The following is a 16,407-nucleotide window of genomic DNA, read 5'->3' as shown; positions in this document are numbered from 1 at the left end:
AATATTTTGTTAATCCTGTGTCATAATTGATTCGTTTTTGGTTTTACATCTTTTAACATAGACTTCAATTTTGTCACAGTAGCCTTTGAAGCCATAATACTTTATTGAATGTATTTTAAAATCACAATTGCCAAAAAGAACATACTATCAACATTTAGAATGTTCGATCTTTCAATTTCTTGATTAATTCATATTTTCTTTATAATAGCATAAAAGATGTAGATACCTTCTAGACCATATTTCAGAGATATTGAACGGAAGGTAAATATACGTAATATAGGTAAGTGCACACAATATGTATTCCATAAACATTTATTTACAAACCTCTAATAATGAAGAATGCTTCCCAACAATTGTACTGTTCACAGTATAAGCATAGTATCCTCGCAAAATGTAGTGACAAGACAAGATAAATTACATGAAGATATTAAAATGTATCAAATACAATTATGTTTTTGTACAATTGAAAGGATTATGCTAGACATTTAATAATGAAAATATGCTTCAATATCCATTGGTTCAAATTTATCATTCCTATTATGTATGTGATGAAGATTTCTATTGGCGGCATCTTCAATGGAATCTTAAATACATAAATACCTATTGCTAAGGCAAAAAAAATGTCTGTTTAGGGTAACATTGGCAAAAAAAATAGTGTCGGTAGGTCTGGAGACTTTTTGTTTTGTTATGGTGTCTTCCATTCTAAAATAAAGACCAGAACCAGAGCCTGAGATCGAAATCCCGACTTTTATTTTTTTTCGTAGAAAAAAGGAAAAAAAAATAGGGTCGGGGTAAAAAATTAGGGTCGGTCGGGTAATCCTAAACAGACATAAGTAGTCTAATATGGTATACATATATGTTGTCTTATTCTTATTTTTAGGTAAAATTTATGGGCATCCATTCCTTTAACTAATCTCTACAGGCATTTCAATGTCAAACAAAATTTTTACTATGGGACACATTCATAGATCTGAATCTGATGTCAGGGACTTGGTAAACTGAAGTTGTAGATGATCTTTCATTTTGATAGTTTGAAAACAATAGACTGTAGTTGTATATCTTTATACCACAATAGATATTCCTGAACAGATAAATATATCAATACTTCAAAACTTTAAGCTTGAGAAGGAGTGATTACCATGATTATGATTTATAGAAATTATTCTATTTATCCGACGCTATCATTTGATTACAAAATTCAATTACAATTTTAATCACTAAAATAGCTGAAATTAAAACTTGTCTATAAAATGAGAAAAAAAATGACAAGAGTGCCCTTTATATATAGAGTAACATTTTTGACAACAATTTTTACCACTTTCTTTGATTGCACATATATTATTGAAATAAGAAAGGATACAACAACAGAATTAAAGATACATTGCAAGTTTATATCACTTTTCAAAATGCAATTGGTTGAAAATCTTGTTAAATCTATTTTTATGATTGGAAAAATCTCATCAACATTTTGAATTAAATCCCACATACATATATTACGATTACAATAATCTGTACATTTGATCATTACTTCTTTATAACTTGTAATAAGGTTGTTCTGTGTTGTGATCTACTGCACAATTGTGTCATCTTTAAAAATCAACAAAATCTTGACAATAAAAACAACAGCAATTCCCTTCCCCGTCACTCCGCATCCCTAATCACATTTAATCAGTAAACTTTTTACATTGATGTATGGATTTTGGCATGCATTTATGGACATAAATTTCACCACAAGGTAAGCTCTTCTATTGGAGTACTATATAATACTATTACTTGAATATCTGTATTATGTTCATTTCAAGTAAAATATACAAAGCTACCAAAATGCCAAATTGTTAAGACATTTTTTCATGTTGAAGTGGATTTCCTTAATCAATACTTACCTACAATCTTTGAGGTGAATCTTAACAGCTATCACTGTAGTTTGTAAACAAAGCATGACAATTAAACAAAGAAACTTTTAATCACAAATTCAAAATAATAAATACTAGAAAATAAAAAACAAACATTGACTGGCACCCTATATTCAAAGTACAGAAACTGATGCCTTATAAGTATGATTGGGGTTATAAAAAAAAGTTTCATAATTGGGAACAAGTGGCCAATTGTAACTTTCAAACCTTATCTGGATAACGTAAGCTCATACGAAATACTGTTATCAAGTTGGCTTCTGCTGATTTTCAATAATGAAACTATTAAGCCAGATATTAAATTTTGAAACTATAATATCTATCACAAAACTGAAAGGATTTTTGTACAGACTTAACTTTATAGCAGTATTTATACAAATTACAAAGACAGCTGAACCAACCACAATATCACTTTCAATTTGCATTTATGATACTTTTATAACAATATTCCATTCTTATTCTGCACAAATGTTAGTTTTCTACTGAAGGAAGTACATCACATTTTGATACTGAATTATTCAACATATAACAATCAGTGTAACAACATAAAGAATTCATTCAAATATGGGTAACATATATATACAATGTATATCAATGTCAAACTTTATTTCTAAAGGAGGATCAAAATCAATCAAAGGTTTACAGGAATAAAACTGTATATACATTTGTTTTTGAGCGTTATTATACATGGTACTGTACATTTCTTCATTCTGCTATTGCACATGCCATATCACATGGTTTGCTCCTGAACAGTTATTGTTTCTTCAGTTTTATCAACACGCAATCACTCACATAGAATGTATACAGGATAGATATTCCATTATTTTGAGATAAAAAACAAAAAATGAACCATTGCTAACAACATTTTACATACAGTATACTTACAGCGTTTCAAGATATCAAAATAATATTAAAGCCCTTTCATTCTTTGTTCTGCACCAGGTTAAACTTAGTTTTCACATCAACAAAACATTTTGATTATTTTATGTGATATCAACACCTGCTTTAAATGTAACGTTGAACATTGCAATTGATTCACTCTAAAGCAACACCAAATAGACACAAATTTTACATTTTCAATATCAAACATCTAACAACTCTTTACATACATGTACAGATTCACTAATGTAAAATTTAATATAATTTTGGCCTACCTTACAATTTTACAAAACGACCAGTATTGTGAATTTGTTGGAAATGAGATTCAACTGTTTTGTACTGTAAGATGATGCATTTAGATATAGGAAATTTAAATTGTGATGTTATTTTAACAGAAAGAACACTTCTTTATTTAGTATTTAAGACAATAAATACTCAAGTGTCTCTGTAGATGACTATGAAATCCAACCACTCATTTCTGACGACTTTAAAACAATATATAAAAATAAATAGTAAAAACTGTAAGAAATTATATTGTACATGCATATCCTTTTACAAGTGAATTCGCACGCAACAAATTGCTAGTCTCAAAATGTTTAGGAACTTTAAAGTAAAAGTGAAAGTAAATAAAAACAAATCAGCTACTTTCTTTAAAGCAATGAAAAATTTGTTAATATTAAAATCTGACATTTTTTAATATTTATCACTGTTTATTAGGTATGATTGTCCTGTGTCTACCTGATTCTACCAGATAATCACTATCCCAATATCTTCAGCAGTTACAGTTTGAAGATTAATAATTACGATGAAAAGCACTAAACTCTTATCAATATCAAAAATTAAATTATTTATCATTTCCTATCTTGGAGTCTTTCCAAGTTCATATTATACAAGAAATGGCACAAAAACAATATTTACTGAAATACACACACTTGCATTCTTTTAAACACATTATTTGAATACCAACATTTTCAACAGACATCTCAGAATAAAAAAAGAAAATTTATAACTATGTTATATTTTATGTAAATGATGGAAATCCCTCAATAAAATACACTTACATATACTGTTAAACAAAGTGCTCACAAACATATACAATAAATACAATAGAACATGTTCTTCAAAGATCAACAAATCATCCCTGTCTATACCAGGGGACATAACTCTTCAAGCTAAATGCATTTGGAATGGTGGCGCTGCATCATTATGATTAGTATTAACTCATTCACCCCTGAGAATTCATAATGAACTATTCCTGCCTTTGAATCAGAAGAGTTCAAATGTGTCTCCAAGGCTGAGTGAATTAATTATCTCCTTTTTGTAATAATAATTGAATCAATAAACAGAAATATTTTAGCTATACAACTGCAAAATTAAATCTTTCTTCAATAGATAAATTGTTTGAGATTATGTATAGTATCATTTTTCTCCTCATAGCAGTAGTTTTGCTACAACATTGTGGATGTCTTTTCTATTTACCAGTAGCAGCATTTCTTAATTATTCAAAACCTTACATGATCAACATTAAATGTACCTTTACTGCTCAATTGATTAAAAACAATTTAAGTCTTCAATTATTTTTTCTGTAAATGTCCACCATTGATGCATTCATTAAAGAAAAGAAAGATCCTTATATCTAAACTATGACTTTTTTATAGATATAATGGTAAAACCTGGATAAAGCCAAGGAGTATCCAAGGAAAGGACTACAAACAATTTCCATATTGCAAAGAGTTCACTCCTTCTTTACACAGCCTGATGTATACACTTAGTAATTATATATATACATGTACTTCTATAATAATTGACACAGAAATAGAGAATACACGGTTAGTATCTTACAATACAAGGTTTATTTTGGTGCGAGACTTAGGAAAGCCGAGATGACGAGGCTTTGCCGAGTCATCTCGGCTTTCCGTGTCGAGCACCAAAATAAAACTTGTATTGTAAGATACTAACCGTGTATTCTGTTTATCCTGCAACCATTATGGCTTTCAAAACGAAAGCAAATTGACAGTTCCTTACTTTGTTTCGCTCGAAGCGAGACGCTTCTTTGATGCGGAGGTAAAGATTCATTCCCTTAACCGAATGAGAGTGTACTCCTTTTTACTGCCGTGGGAAATAAATAAGCGCATTCACAAACAGTAACCGTAATTCTATTCAGGGTGATATATCACTGAAAGGAAATGAAAATACTCAAATAACAACCAATACCCATTAAAGAATTACTTAACAATACATACCTTTGTCATGAGCCAAGAAAAAGACGACACCGCCATACGAGATTTTCGATATCGTAAAAATGACGTCATTTCGATGAATGTGACGTCACGTTTTAGCGGGACGGAATGACGTTTCATTCACCGGAAAGTTCAAGTTCTGGGTCAAGTTAGAAAAAGTTCCGTCAGATATGGAACAAATTCACGTGATCGTATTGACGGATAAAGCATATCGTATTGACGGATAAAGCACAAGTTTATCCGGCAGTAGTTATCGGTCAGTATGCGGGACAGTTGCAGGATAAATCACAATCTCTTACGGTTTTATGTAAGTTTGATCTGTTTGCTTCTTTCTCTTACTCTGTTTGATATCATTTACTAATGAACATCTTTTAAAAGATTGACTAGAATAGTTATTTAGTGTATTTCAGGAGAAAACATGAACTCTCTGATTAGACACTTGCAGAAGTATGCATCAGATCTGACAGACGTTTCAAAAGACTTAAAACAGCTACACTAGTATTGTGCATTTCGCCTACATAAGACTTCCTACTTGGACAAACCTTGGCTTCATCTTTAAAAGAAGTTATATGAAGACTGATCCCTCTTGAGTACATGATAAAACGTTTATTATGTTAACTTATTGTAGATTATGCCTGTTCCAGGCCTATCGATAGTCACTGTTAAATGTTGGGGCCTCATTCTCACCAACATCGCCTTGAATGCTATTAGACTGAAGTGAACCCACCTGTACGGGTTCTTGGCTATGCTGTCCATTCTCATGTATAGGGCTCTTTTCAGGTGAAGCACTCTCTAAATTTGATCTGAAACATTATTATTTAAAAGACTAAGAGATCCATTTCAATTACACCTACATTTGCGTACCTGTTAATTGAGAGTTTTTGTCTGTCATGCTATAGGCCTACTCTTTTTTAATTAATACAAATTACAATACATTAAAGGTACATGTATTCAAAATGTAAGTTGCAAGTACATGTATTACTAAAATAAATATGACCCCCTTGTATAGAAATAATTATTGATTAAATATGAAAGCTTAAAACTTTTTATATTTCTTATTTCTCTTAAAACCTTCAAATGCCTATACTACAGCTTGACTTTCTTGCCTTGGGTTTGTTTTTTTTGTTTTATTCTGTTTAATACCCTTTAACAGCTATCAGGGTCATGTCAGGTTTTGGATGAGGATGAAACTGGAGTACTTAGAAATACTTCTGTCTGACTACATCCAATATCTGACAACTGCCCTGAATGGGTTTTAGATATTACAACCATGAGGCAGGCCTTATATAGTAGAATGTAAGGACAGCTTTACCATTTAGCCACAATAATATCTCTGTACAACTCTACTTGTTTTCAACTATTGAATGGCCATAATAACAATGGTTCCATATGATACCAACCTTCCAGGACTAGTGTTGGTTGACATGGGAGATTTGGGGGTGGGTGGTGACATTGGTGGACCGTCGGCTGATGCGGAGGCTGACATCGACATCTTTTGTTCTCGTCGGTCCACTTCACTTCCACTGCTGAACACCTCTTCATCATAGATACGGTAACTGAGACAGGAAGGAGAAAAAAATTATAAAGAAGGGAGGATTGTATATTTATCATACCTTCTTCATCAAGTTGGTTTTCATTATCTAACATATCCAAGAAGTAAGGAAACACTAACATCCAGCTACAAGTAAAATCTGAATAGATTGAGCTTTAAATCAAACTGCAATAACTGCCAGGATAATCTGTTAATAATGGCAGTATACTGTAGAAGTACATATTGTAACATTTTGTTGCATAGATAGGTTTTCACATGATCATGATTGTCAAAACAGAATTTAGTTACCTTTAATTGTGAATGTACAGCAAACTCTGGGTATGTTTACAGTAAAGTTACTTAAAAAAAAACATTGAAAAAAGTTTGCAATATATCTCCAAGAACTCTTGGTTTAGGACTGACTTACCGAAATCCATTCTCATCATCATATTCATTATTGTCTTCATCACTGTCCTCATCAGGTGCCACAAACATGACCTCTAGTTCTATCTCTCCTTGCTACAAACCAATTCATGATTTCAATCATCTTTTTTAACATTTTATCATACATTTATGTATTTTCTACTTACTTATGTTAGCATTTCAGAAAATAACATTTTTATTAATGAAACCTAGAAGGAACATTCTTGTTCTTTTTGTAATCTGTATTCAGTAATAAGAGCAAACAATATTTGATACCCAGTAAGGACAAATAATATGGACTCATATTATTGCCAATAAAATTTATACAAAGTATCGAATGTTTAGAAATTCTTTCAAAGAACAATTGATCTGTTGTTATTACACTTATGGAATACTTACTTGTTGTGATAAAACTTGAACTGCCTCTGCGTGCTTGGCGTTACGGAGATCTATTTGATTCACTGATAAGATAGCGTCACCTACGTACAGAGATTCACAGCGTTCTGCTGGCTGTCCTTCGTGGATTTCTGATATCAAAATAGGAACACCATGCTCCTTACCTCCCTGAAAATAAAGAAGTAAATCGTCATCCACTGAGGAGAACAGGTCATCTTTGAAAGAACTTGACCAGTGGTTAGCTGGCAAATTATGCTTTCATATAGAATATACACCATAATATCATTTTGTGGGTATTGCGACCAATGAAGCTTTAGAAATTATCTGATGGAGCAATGGTCTTCTTTGTTCATATCTACCAGTATACCCGGTATGTATTTTCCCTATTTATGCAAAAAAAATGTTTCGAACATGTGGCCATCACTTGAATTTATCTAAATGGTAAAATATTGCTAACAAAGATAACTTTCCAGTTTTAATTTCGTCATATGATTTCATATAAAGGTGACATGAAACCTCTTATTTGACGGTGTACATCTCACATCCAGTGGAGTACTTACAGTTATGGACAACCCAAGTCCATCATCTTCCCCTTTATTGAGCACGACCTTGCGGACATCTCCCAGTCCATGCTGTTTCCTAAGTGACTGAAAGTCCTATAAATACAAATAATGATTCCATAAATCTTTTTCAAATGTAAAATAACTTTTACATGTTCAGTTCAATGGTTTTTTTCGATACTAAGACAGGTATCTTAATGTTAATTTATAATTGCAAAACTAAAGCAAAATGAACAAATCTAAAGAAGCAGTCATAATGATTTTAAGAGTGATAAAAACAGAAGTTAGAAATATATGAAAAAAGTAGCAGATGTGTCAAATATGAGGCAAAGAGTTCACAATGTATTAATGTTAGAAATTCTTCGGATTTGGGCAGTGAAGCATAAGCTTGGAATGCAAGTCATCAGAATCTGAGGTAGTGAATGTATAACTTTTTTATCTTAGATAACTTACATGTCCTGCAGGGACAGGGAGCTTCTTTTTCCGTGTGGTCCGACCACGACATGCCCTTATCACAGTTTTGTGTCGGTGGAGGTGAATCTCTGCCTCCAATTGGTTCCATAGCCTATCGTGTTCTGCCCCCCTCATATCTCGTCCCAACAACTGAATCTGTTGTATTCTGAATTAGACAATATAATTCCAATATGCATAACAATCTACTGAAAACATCTGAATAAACATTGATATTAAAATTGAATAAAAGTTATGAGAGTTTTACTAAACATGACTGATACTTAATCCTTTAACTTTAACAATTTATTTCAAAAACTGCAATTATTATCACTAATGTATTCTTTTTAACAGAATGCTACATAAATATTTTTGTTTCATTTACATGCAAACATCAATGTCATATATTAAATGTTAGATATCAATTTGTCAATGAAGATTACCAGCATTTGGTCCAAGGAACTTCCATAAATAAACAATATAATATTTTATCATTATCTATAAATATATATAACCTATTGACTGTTTATACATATGTATAATGGCTTTCTTTATATACAGTATTATTTGTCAGGGATTCATCAGAAGATAAAAACCAAATCACACAAAATTCTACCTTCCAGCTAATTCCTTATCCAGGTATTTGGCAGCGAGCCTTGCCCCATACACTTCTCCCCTGCAGTGCTAACACATACTGGCGAAGCTCATCATTCTCACGGCGAAGTTCAGCCATTTCTGATTCCATTATCAGCAAATTGGATGTTTTAGATTTTCAATGCATTAATTAAACTTTTCTTTGGTAATAGTCTTACAGATATCATTCTTAAATTTTAATCAATAAATTATACTAAAACTTGCATAGATATCCTTGTGCATTGAACAACATTTTACTGTAATGTAACTAAATTTCAGGTTTTTTCTTTTAAATACAGAGGCCCAGAGGGCTGTAACTGGTTTGAGTAAGTTCTGAATACAGGTTATTGTTTTTTCTGAGGAATCTTAATATTAACAAATTATTGGGCCCCACCCTTCAGGCAAAATTTAAATTTTAATCAATAAATTATACTAAAACTTGCATAGCAAATTTGGATGTTTTAGATTTTTGTGGCCAAATTTGGTCTACAATTCATGTAGAGCTCTAGGACAAGAAGAGATTTAAAAGGATTTACCTCTATTTCCCCTATTGGGCCCCACCCCTTCTGCCCCCGGGGGGTCAGAGCCAAAATTTATACAAGTTCTGTTCCCCCTCCCCCAAGGATGTTTGTGGCCAAATTTGGTTACATTCATTCAGAACTCTATGACTAGTAGCGATTTAAAGGATTTACCTCTATTACCCCTATTGGGCCCCGCCCCTCCTGCCCCGGGGGACCAGAGCCAAAATTTATACAAGTTCTGTTCCCCTTCCCCCAAGGATGTTTGTGGCCAAATTTTGGTTACAATCCATGCAGAACTCTAGGACTAGTAGCGATTTAAAGGATTTACCTCTATTTCCCCTATTGGGCCCTGCCCCTCCTGCCCCTGGGGGACCAGAGCCAAAATTTATACAAGTCTGTTTCCCCTCCCCCAAGGATGTTTGTGGTCAAATTTGGTTACAATTCATGTAGAACTCTATGACTAAGTAGCGATTTAAAGGATTTACCTCTATTTCCCCTATTGGGCCCCCCCCCTCCTGCCCCCGGGGGACCAGAGGCCAAAATTTATACAAATTCTGTTTCCCCTCCCCAAGGATGTTTGTGGCCAAATTTGGTTACAATCCATTCAGAACTCTAGGACAAGTAGCGAATTTATAGGATTTACCTCTATTACCCCTATTGGGCCCCGCCCCTTCTGCCCCCGGGGGGTCAGAGCCAAAATTTATACAAATTCTGTTCCCCCTCCCCCAAGGATGTTTGTGGCCAAATTTGGTTACATTCCATTCAGAACTCTATGACTAGTAGCGATTTAAAGGATTTACCTCTATTACCCCTATTGGGCCCCGCCCCCTCCTGCCCCTGGGGACCAGAGCCAAAATTTATACAAGTTCTGTTCCCCTTCCCCCAAGGATGTTTGTAGCTAATTTTGGTTACAATCCATGCAGAACTCTAGGGGAAACTTAGAGTAGCGATTTAAAGGATTTACTCTATTTCCCCTATTGGGCCCCGCCCCTTCTGCCCCTGGGGGGTCCAGAGCCAAAATTTATACAAGGTTATGTTCCCCTCCCCCAAGGATGTTTGTGGCCAAATTTGGTTACATTCCGATTTAAGGGAAATGTTGACGGCGCGCACGGACGGTACAGGACGCGCGGCCATGACATAAGGCTCACAGGCCCTTCAGCGCCAGGAGAGCTAGACTTTAATGAAAAGTTCAGAAATCGTAGATAATTTGCACTCTCCTAAGCAGTGGTACCCATATGCTTGTTAAATTAAGAAAATTGATATCAAATGAGAAACTACCGGAAATGAGAAACTCAAGATGGTAATAACTACCATATGGTAGTTTGTTATTCACAAAACCACCACATACATTGTGATATACCTACCACTTTCTTTTTGATGACTGACGAGTCTATTTCCACACCTTTTTCTGCCTGTCTCTGTAGCTGTGAGGAGTGTAGCTGTAATAATACATCTCCCAGTTCCTTCTCTAACATGGTCTTTGATGCTTTTATTTGGGCCAAGCCAGATCTCATGTCCAACAGCTGTGCCTTGAAAACAGTAAAACACAAGGAAGTTAAATACAGCATATATTTCAATAACAAAGTTAAATTAGATACTGATGTAGGCAGCGTTATCAGACCCATTTATTATCTCATGTTGTTGAGCTACCAGTACTGTGAATTTTTTTCCCTATGCCTGTATTTAATATTTCAGTACAACGTACAATCCCACCTCCACCAAAGATTGATCTATATCTGACCACAGGAAAAGATTTGATACTCGTTCTCTCTTAATTTTTTATAATCATTTCGTTTTTCATTATAAATACGACTATGTATATAATTGCAGTCAGACGCTCCTTCAGTTCCTTGAGAGAAATTGCGGGAGGTGGCCGTCCGGGTTTAATTATCAAAACTTCATTTTCACAATAATATCCAAGTTGACTCCTTGCGTGTGGCACCATATCCGTCTGATACGCATATCGGTTCCAATATCATACTATATAGCACAAATACTAGGGCACACCCTCCCCATCAGGGGGAACCCTATCATTGTAGATCAATTTGAGTATAGGAAAGATCGCATTCCATTCAATTTGAGAAATGAGAAATAGCGATAACATATAACTTCTGTATATAATAAAAAAAATCCAAAAATGTGACTGACCTCGGCCAGCTTTTTTGTTTGACGGCCGCTCCGACCGGTCCCAAATGCATATGTATGCTCAACTAAGGTCCCCTACGGTGGGTACCGTACATATATGAAATGTGAGAACAGGAATCCCCTCTCAGGTACTTTTCATGGTAGAATATATGCACATATACCAAACTCTTTATGACTATCCAAATCCAAGCCCCCCCCCGCCCACACCATAGATGGCCGGCCTCTGGCTCTCTCCTCCCTCTCCACGTCCCCCTCCGCCTCGCCCCCCCCTGCCCCATCCCCACCTCTCCCTCCCCTCGCCCCCCATGGCAATGACTCAATATGCAAATACCACAAGGAGCCCTAGGGGAACCTACATATCAGGAAGATCCCTTCAGCACTTTTTGAGAAATAGGGATATCAAACCTTAACTATCAAAATCCAAGATGGCTGCCTGGCGGCCATCTTGTTTTTTTTTTTTCGATCAGCCTCCAAATCTGTATGGCACAAGTAGGGACCAAGGTTACCCTCCATGTGAAATTTGAACAAAATCCCTTCAGTAGTTCTCAAGAAATATTGATAACAAACTTCAACTGCCAAAATCAAAGATGGCTGCCTGGCGCGGCATCTTGTTTTTCCGATCAGCCTCAAAATCTGTATGGCACAAATATGGACCAAGGGGACCCTCCATGTGAAGTTTGAACAAAATCCCTTCAGTAACTCTCAAGAAATATTGATAACAAACTTCAACTGCCAAAATCAAAGATGGCTGCCTGGCGGCCATTTTGTTTTTCCGATCAGCCTCAACATCTATATGGCACAACTAGGGACCAAGGGTAACCTCCATGTGAAGTTTGAACAAAATCCCTTCAGTAGTTCTCAAGAAATATCGATAACAAACTTCAACTGCCAAAATCAAAGATGGCTGCCTGGCGGCCATCTTGTTTTTCCGATCAGCCTCAAAATCTGTATGGCAACAAATAATGGACACTAAGGGGACCCTCCATGTCAAGTCTTGAACAAAAAACCCTGCAGCAGTTTTTAAGAATAGAAATAGTGCATTAACATAGAATTGGTTTACGGACCACCCCCCTCAACCCCACAAATCGACGTGGGGAGGACGCGTGGACGACGGAAGACGGACGCAGTTGGCTGATTTTGAATATGCCTACCATCTGAATGTTGGTGGGCTAAAATAATGGTACACAATATATCTGCATTTAATTTCAATATCATCTGGCCACTTGTACTTAGCTCTATTCAGCAATTGTACTTTCATCTACACTGTGATATTTTTCATCAAAAACACAACTAATTGAAAAGAAGGTATTTAACATAAGCTGACGATGGATAAATCCTTCTAGTGAGAGAAGTAAAAGCCACCCACCATCCTAAAAAAACAGAGTACCTTAAGCACTTGCTTGTCTTGGCTTTACCATATCACCAGTCTCTCAAATTTAAACCCCCAACCCAGGGGAAAGAGGTTTAAAGAACCCTAATAATCTAACATAACTGTAAATAACTGCAACTGTCTTGGATTTAATATAAAGATAATGCATTGTTGCATATATGCAACGGTTGACTACAAAACAGATATAAGATATCACTGCATTATCTTAGGTGAAACCATTACCAAAATAAATAAAATAATCAATGTCACATGTAAATGAACCTAGATACAAACATGTAATTCCATATCCCCTTTATATTAAGATTTATTTGTTTCAATCAATACAAAAGGAATGCTGTCTTGTTTACATTGTATCGCCTTTACTGTCGACGCAAGAATAGTGTGAACAGTGCGACAACGATTACACATGTTTTTAACGAAACGTACCGTACATTACAAGACTCCAAGCAATGTTACTGAAGTTAGTTTACATATTGTAATATTACATTCAGTATGAACAGTAATTACCGTAGTCAAATTGGACATCAGTATGGAATAGTTTTTGGCAAGCGTTGAAACATTATCATGGAGAAATCGAAGACTGAAATGTAACCCAAAAAATACTAAACGTATGAATTAGGAAACCGGACTACACGTACAGAAGCTAAAGGTACTTTACTTTTACCATTTCTGTGAGTTGGGTTTCGGTGTTTTTTTAAACAAATAAAATATTATTTAATCTAAAAACGATGCCAAAAATATTTGGAATGGTAGGAATGTTCTTGTTTTTTTTCGTGAAAACCATGCTCATTTAATCTACAGAAGTTGGTCTACATACTGTATTGTCAATGTACGACAGCTGTATTGTTTGCAACACATTGTGCTTCCATACCATACTTCCGAGATGAAACATGTGTAACATTAACTAGATCATGCTGCAGACAACTTTCTAAAGGTGATCTTCGGCTGTAATAAAAATTAACCGAACCAACAATATTCAGATGACAATGTACAGTCAATGTCAGTGCTTACGTGTTGCCGATTTAGACATAATATGTAATACAAGTAATGATCTTGATGTAAGTATCTGTTTTAAACCTCTTTCTTTAATTTTCTGCGACTTGTCTAGCTCTACAGCGTTATATTACTGTTAACTTGGATACTGGAACTGCCGGAAAAGGAGTAGGCCTAATATGCTGTAACAACTGTATCCTAGTCTATATTACGGAAAAGAACACTTGTATGACATCAAAATCTCAAATATCAAACTATTCAATGTTAACACTCTTATCAGATAATGGTAACGTATTTTAAAAGTTATCTTAAGCAAGGACGTATTGTACAGTTCGTGTTACGAACGCCAGATGCTTATTAGGCCTATTCTACTGTAGCTAGGTCCTACTGTGTTGCCTCAATCTCTTGACTAATCAAATAAATATGACAAAAACAATCAAATCAAGTTGTTGTACTGGTATCAGGTCGTGAATATAGATAAGTGGACACAGCAACGACTAACTTCTCATTGTATTTAACGACAGTACCGGGTTAACGCGCTCAACAAAGTCGTCCATTTTGACAGTGGCTCAGCTCCTGACAAGCGCGTTTCCCGCAACAAGTGTGTGTGACGTAACAGCGCCACCATACGGCACAGTCAAGATAACATAACCATAACTGTGACCAAGGTATCGAGAATGTACTGCCAGCCTGCCAGGCAATAGCGACAGAATGCAGATGTATTGATCAACCGAAACCGTTCACACTATTCTTGCGTCAACAGTAATTATTTAATTAATTGACAAGCTCAATTCAGTTCATAAAACCATTTTAACAAAATCAAACGATTTTCCTTTGTCTGCATACCATTTGGTAATTCTTTTAATAATTACCATTTGTTTACAAGAAGAATTAATGAAACTGTCTGATTAGTCGATTTAAAATTTGATCTCCTGGGGATTATAAAAGCAGAACCAAATGTTTGCAATTATGTACACTTTGACAGATGAACAGCTGATGAATTATTAAATTTCCTATACTGTTATAGTACAGTTTACAGGTCTAAATTTTATCAATATTATTCTGATTTGATTTTTTCAAAAATTAAGACTAGCAAAATTAAGACTTCCCATCTTTTTAAAATAATCATTGTTAGAACATATACTTTCTCTCATAAAAATGGCTTCATATAGACTTTCATTGGAGCAAAAAAGCATAAACATAGATAAACATGCCGGCACTATCAGGGCAATATTTCGTGACGTGGCAACTTCCTATGGGTTCCAAACAATTTCCGAAATAACATTAAGCATAATGTTTATTGAAATTTCAAACTTGATATTGCATATCAAACAAGAAATCGATAGAAGCAATCTGTTGATAAAGCCTTTGCATTGTAGATAGGGGTGCGTTCTTACTTCTATTTTGGCATTTGACTGAAAAATTGTTTGTGATTTGTGACACAGTTGAGCGAAGGCGGCACTTAGTGCTGTCATTTTTTGTCGCCCTTCAAATGTGAGTTCGCATTGGTCAGGATCTATCTCTCCAAGCAGTAAATCCAGATCTACAAATGACTTGTCAAATTCCTTTTCGAGAATTTCCAGCCAACGGAATGACAAAGTGGCTGCCATTTTCACAAAATAATAAAAATCAACGTTTTTATTGTTATTTATCCGCTATCCTTGAATCGACCTTCGTGATAAACATTTTTGTAACCCTGATAATGAACGTTCTAATTTTAGAAATCCTTGCAATTTACTATCCGGAATTTACGAAATATTTGATGAGCCACACTAAAAATGCAAAAATAACAAAGAAAGTGTTATTTTCTGAAGTTATTAATAGGATATTAAAGACAAACGTTTAAGTGAATTAGTATGGTTGCATTATAAGTAAATTTTGAACTAAAATGTGTTGCCCCTTGAAAAATGAAAATCAGAATTTCGTTTAGTTGTTCAAGTTTTCCACTGATACTGTGAACCCACAGAGAACAGAATTTTTGAAATGCAGTTCTAGTTGGCACTTTTAATCAAGTAGACTATTGACCTTAATTTTAAATCACAATGAGCATTAATTAAAAGAAGTACAACTCAAGCTATGAATTAATTAATTCGGCTATTTAAGCTTTCAAAAAATGTTGATATACATGTAAAAACCTGTTTTAAAGTTACCCCTTATGGCGTACAGTACTATTTAAAATCTATTTTTTTTTTAAACTTAACCTTCAAATTTTGTTCTGATATGGATAATAATTAGTAGTCAGAGCACTTATCCAAGTAAATTAGTGAAAGTTTCTCTCTGCAAATTAATATCTACGTCATCTATATTGATTGAAATTATCATTCAATAGTCTGTTA

General features: G+C 34.6%; 1 pseudogene; it reads right to left on the bottom strand.

Moving 5' to 3' along the window:
- Positions 1-296: 296 nt before the first annotated feature.
- LOC138333525 (Golgi-associated PDZ and coiled-coil motif-containing protein-like) lies at positions 297-15,694 on the bottom strand (annotated as a pseudogene).
- Positions 15,695-16,407: the final 713 nt, after the last annotated feature.

This window comes from Argopecten irradians, chromosome 1, assembly GCF_041381155.1.
Source record: "Argopecten irradians isolate NY chromosome 1, Ai_NY, whole genome shotgun sequence".
Classification (NCBI taxonomy): domain Eukaryota; kingdom Metazoa; phylum Mollusca; class Bivalvia; order Pectinida; family Pectinidae; genus Argopecten; species Argopecten irradians.
This window is presented reverse-complemented; position numbering and strand designations above follow the sequence as displayed.